The following is a 5,723-nucleotide window of genomic DNA, read 5'->3' on the forward strand; positions in this document are numbered from 1 at the left end:
CCCCCCCAACGACACGATCCATGCAGTCATTTCGTTAAGAAAATCCCCTTGTTTTTTCAAACTGCAGAAAGGGGGGAGGGGGGGGAGAGAGAGGAAGAGAGAGAGAGGGAGAAAGAATGTTACTTTCAGAGCACCCGCCAACCACCCAGGGAAATTGTCTTCAGAGATTAGATGGAATTGGAAGTAGTAAAGAAGACCTACGAAAAATAATAAAAAATTTAAAGACATTTTTTTTCAAAACAACACTGGATAGGAAGATGACATAATGTAGGGCGGGGGGGTAATCTTCTCACTTGACCCAGGTCAGGCACAAGTCAACAGGACAATGTAACAAATGAACATAAAAAGTTGATGTATGTGTGAAAATATGACAAGTCCTGGACAACAAAAGAAATGGAAATGGATTGGACACACCCTGAGGAGACCCCAGACAAGCATCATCAGGCAGGCTTTAACGTGGAACCCACAAGGAAAGCGTAAGAAGGGAAGACCAAAGATGACATGGAGGCGAGCGGTACAAGCGGAAATTGAAAAACCGGGGACATCATGGAAACAGATAGAAAATAAGGATGCTTAGGACAGGCTTCGCTGGAGTAATGTTGTTGATGGCCTGTGCTCCACTGGGAGTTAAAATGGGCAAGAGAGAGAGGACAACAAAGACAGTTGATTCTTTAAATGGGAAGACTTCCGTAACGAGCGACCACTACAAGACAGAGTAGAACAAAGGGTTAGGGTTAGGGTTTGGGGTAGGGTTAGGTCTCTTCTTTTTTGCGTTTGTTGGGGTGGTCGCTCGTTACGGAAATCCTTCCCTTGAAATGAACATAATATCAAGGTGAATAGAAGCCAGCTGAAGAAAAGCTTTGTACGCCAATGTAGAAACTACAAATTGCGAGTGTTGCTATATCTCGCATTCAGGAAAGGTTTGAGCACTGCATTAGTCTTGCCTACACAGTCTGCACCCATACGCTGATTTGGTGACTCAATATATGCCCCTAAAAAAGAACCCTCAATAACATTCCTCATTGTGTGACAGCTATTCTTACTGCTGCGACTTTTTAAAGATTAAGAACAGTTTCACAATAGTGTTGTTTAGTTTCTTTGTACAAGTTTTATGGCACTTGCAAATCAACTTGCCCCCATCACCTAAAAAAAATCTGGCGGATTTAAATGCCCCCTTGTATTTCACCATAATTTGATGTTTTGCACTTAATAATAAAAGTTTGATATTTTCTTAAAAACAATTCATTTGCAAGGGTTTTAGTTTATGTGGCCATATGTTGTGTTCTGCAGCAAAAATTATGTCAGTTTGCCCCCCCCCCCAAAAAAAACCCAGTGCATCTGCAGTGGGTCTAAAAGTAAAACTTTACCAATATTTCTAACTCACCTTACAAACAAAGGGCCGACGGAGGAGGGGGGACTTTTGTCCCAATGCCAAGTGGTGCACAGTTACTGTTGGTCTGTCAGCTGCCACAGAGTATTTTCCAGAATTCCAGCGAGGACAAGCACACGTTTCCGGCTCCTCCAATATAAATCAGTGCGAATCCAATGTAACAGCAAATCACAAACCACTCCTACTGCTTCACTCACGAGGAATATCCAAGAAATAGAGCTTGACACACAGGTTCAGATTTCGGTGGACTGTAGTTTACAGAAATTAATCCCAAGTGGTGTACTTCACTGCAAAATATTATTGACCAAGTTAGAGAAAATACATAGGGCCCTATATGACATGTGTAAGAGGAAGGACTTCCGTAAGAAGCGACAACCCCAACAAATACAATAAAGAACACGCTAACCCTAACCCACCCCTACCCCTCTATTCTACTCTGTCTCATAGTGGTTGCTCGTTGTGGAAGTCCTCTCGTTTTAGATCAGGGGTCACCAAACTTTTTTCGAAGTGGGTAAAACTGAGAGAATGCTGAGAGCAGGCTGGATTATAACTATTTTGTTCATTACAATACGCCGAATGATAAAAGCACTTTTAAATTTGCACTTTTTAAGTTCTATGAAAAGATCAAATGATTTCGGTGACAAAGCTCTGAGCACACTAAACAACAAACACACCTTCCCATCTTTCTCCCCACAGGCTATGACTATGGCAGAGGTAGCATAAGATGACCATAGGACAGACGAACCAATTTAATCATGGGACTGATCTGGCCTGCAAGCTTAATATAAGGGGTGCCCACTAGCGCGAACGGGTCGGATCAGGTCGATTTGGTAGTCGGGGGCTAGCCAAATTGAGGGTGCAAAGCGGCCATCGAGGCACAAATCGATCGACTCGGTCAGTGACCCTCAAAAACAAACGCGTTTGTTTTCAGACCTGCGAGTCGCGCGATCGGATGGTTTGCAGCCAATCACAACAAAGTGCTGAGTCATGTGCTCATGTTGACACTGCAATGTCAAGGTCAGGCATTTCCGCATGAAATACCATCAACAATAATTGACAACAATGGAGTCCATTGACATAGAGTTAGAGAAAAACTAATAGTAAAGATCGTAGATAGGTCTTACAAGATTGATCTAGTTCACTCCTCTCTTTGAGTTTGACCCGGATTCGAACCTGGGACCTTTGAATGAGAGGCCAATACCTTAACCGCTAGGCCACGAGAGCCCCCGACCCATGTTTATGCGATTCCAGGCTGCCACAGCACTGCAACAGGGAACTGCAGAAAGGAGCCCTGGAGGCCATTGAGGTTAAAGGTTTCTCTACTATAACTTCCACGTCGTCGGGTACAGTCGCGGCGGGGTTGTAGTGTGCACTGAAACCACCAGAAAACGATCCGACCCGACCCGATCGCACTAATGGCATCCCCCTATAAAGGCCGGTTTGGTGACCCCTGCTTTAGTTAGACAGATAAGGACAACACATGAGACTTGTTTCACCAATGTTGAAAATAAAAATAGGACATGGATGGACTGTCCTATACTAAAGGCATAGGGACACAGTAATTAGGCTAGAAGCCAACCTGTACAGGCTAGACAAGAATCAGTAATCAGTCTGATTCTGAAGAATCACGTCCTGTTGGTCAGTCTGACAAATAAAACATATTTGTTTGAAACGAAATTTAGCCTACAAAACCATTGATTAGGCAGTAGGGATCTCAATCTAGATCTATGTCATTATCATTAAGTTACTGTAAGTATTACAAGGTATTGACAATAATTGAGCAATTAATGCTATGAAAGATCTTGAAAGATTTCTAAATCTAGAAAGGGAGTGTATACAGACCCGGTAACCGGGAACAAAGTCACAAAGTATACAGACCCAGTGGGGGAACTCTTTTGTGATTTCAGAAAGCTTCAGCGCCCCCTTCGCTCAGGGTAGACCTAGGTTCTTCTAGATCTATGGCCTAGATAATCTAGACAGACATAAAAAGCATTGATCTAGTTTCGAGGTTAGCCGGGGTAGATCTAGATCTAAATGAAAATTGCGGATGTCTTTTCGATGAACAATCGTTTTTCCTCCGTTTTGGAGTTGGAGGAATCATAATTTGAAGAAAAGAACAATGTCATAATTTCAATCGAGCAGTCTCTCTATCTCTGTCTCTCTCTCTCTCTCCTCTGTCTCTGTGTATCGCTTGCATTCTCTTTTTCTTTGTCTCTGTCTTTCTTTCTCCCCACCTATTTCCCACTCGTTCTCTCGTTCCTTCCTGCCGACTGGGACATGTCATATATTTTGCTAGCACTTCCCCCTTCTCTCTCTCTCCTCTCTCTCTCACACACACACACTAGATCTACATTATGTACCAGGTCTGGGCGCTGAAACTTTCCGAAATCACAAAAGAGTTCCCCTACCGGGTCTGCATACTTTGTGACTTTGTTCCCGGTTACCGGGTCTGTACTGTATACACTTTAATCTAGAAATCTAGTCTAGATCTAGATCTAGATCTAGATCTAGATCTAGATCTAGAGTCTAGATCTATTACTATTGCTGCAAAAAACATAACTGAATATAACATACCTGACACCTCAAACCGAGAGTCGAAGGGGAAGATTGAAGAATACCGGACCACTCGTACATTATTGCGCGAGAAAGTGGGGTTGGTGGGGCTGGTGGTTGGGGTGGATGAGGGACAAAATTTTAATGAATAGATCTACCGGTCCGAGATTCTCCATTGAGAGATATTAAAAACGGGAAAATTATGAATTCCTAAGGTTGAGACATAGGCAAAGTCAGTCGGCTGGTCCGGTATTCTTCAATCTTACCAATCGAAGATCGGCGATTGTCAAGATTTCCGCGTTTAATTCCGATGTGCGTTTTTCATAGCCTCAGGTATGTTTCGCTTTGGTCCCTAACCCTAACCCAAACCCTGGTCAGGGTTAGGGTTAGGGTCAGGGTCAGGGTTAGGGTTAGGGTCAGGGTCAGGGTTAGGGTTAGGGTTAGGGTTAGGGACCAAAGCGAAACATACCTGAGGCTATGAAAAACGCACATCGGAATTAAACGCGGAAATCTTGACAATCGCCCGAAGACCTAATCTAGATCTAGAATCTGTCTATCTAGATATCAGATCTAGATTCTAGGTCCGTGCGTGACTCAATTCCCACCGGACTGAGATCTCTATAAATTCTCGAACACAACCAGTACAAGTACAACGAGTAACTTTCAAATAAATCTAAGTTGTGGCTGTGGGTCCAAAGATGAAACCATGACATAAAAATTATTAAAAACAGACAGGCATTCTAATTCAAAACACAGTTCGTAGCATCTGTTGTGCACAGCCTGAATAAACTTTGCGTTTTAGACAATTATTTGGTTAGTTAGGCCTTCCTAGATTACATGTGTAATGTGTGTTGCGAGTCGATCCGAGGCACGAACTTGCGAACACAGCTGAGTAGCCTAATACTTAATACAAGTAATGTGTCGTCTGTGTGACTGTGTTCGTGTGCGAAGTCCACAATCACAACACTAAAATATTGCTTGATATCGGGTACTGGTGTTTAAATAATCAGAACTTACAGATTGCAATACAGATAATACGAAGACTGCACCAAGCTTTCGCAAGAAATAATTTCCATCAACGCTTCACAAACACAACAAAGGCAGAACTGCTCTCTTTCCGCGAGTTCCCTCACCCTTTGTTTATGTTGTTCGGCAAGATGGCGAACATCACCATACAATAAAGCAGGCAAAAAAAACATCCGCATGAGAATGTAACACCTAATTATTTTGCTAATACATTGACTTATTACGCTTACAAAGAAATTATACTATTAGCTGCAGATTCGATGTATATTTCTATATTCATCAGAACCCTCAAAATTATGTTGCATAAAGGAAAGACCTTGTCGGCGGCGTAATAATTTTACTCTGATGCATACTCGGAGCTCCTCCCACTCTTCCGCTTCAACAAACCTAAAAAACCTATGGCCCTTTTTTCCTCAACCTCCCTAGCAATCCTCGCAACTTGAACAAGCACGCATTCGCTTACTTTCAGTCTACTAAATCCTACTTTGACTTTGACTGAACTACGAATAGGGGCCAGGGACGAGAATCAAGAGCAAGGTGGTTGCTGGTGTGACCTAGTAAACGTGCTCCCGCTTTTCGTAGATAAATTCTTTGTTTCTTTCAATGGTTGTTATTCTTGTTGTCATTTTATAGGGGGTTTTTGGTTTTTTTTATCTTTGTTTTGTTTGGGGGGGGGTGGACCAGGTTTAGGAGCAAAATATCCTTTATTTCATGTGTATGGCCAAGCTGGGGTGGGCGGGGGGGGCAGGTACAT

At 42.8% G+C, this 5,723-nt stretch overlaps 1 protein-coding gene across 1 annotated transcript in view; it reads right to left on the reverse strand.

Moving 5' to 3' along the window:
* The window catches only part of LOC101851184 (signal peptide peptidase-like 3), a gene marked incomplete in the record, with an annotated part of 42,347 nt that extends 37,244 nt beyond the window's left edge, over window positions 1-5,103 (reverse strand). Inside the window, 2 exon segments of the mRNA XM_013081753.2 lie at window positions 1,385-1,677; window positions 4,961-5,103.
* Window positions 5,104-5,723: the final 620 nt, after the last annotated feature.

This window comes from Aplysia californica, unplaced genomic scaffold (assembly GCF_000002075.1).
Source record: "Aplysia californica isolate F4 #8 unplaced genomic scaffold, AplCal3.0 scaffold00144, whole genome shotgun sequence".
NCBI classification, from domain to species: domain Eukaryota; kingdom Metazoa; phylum Mollusca; class Gastropoda; order Aplysiida; family Aplysiidae; genus Aplysia; species Aplysia californica.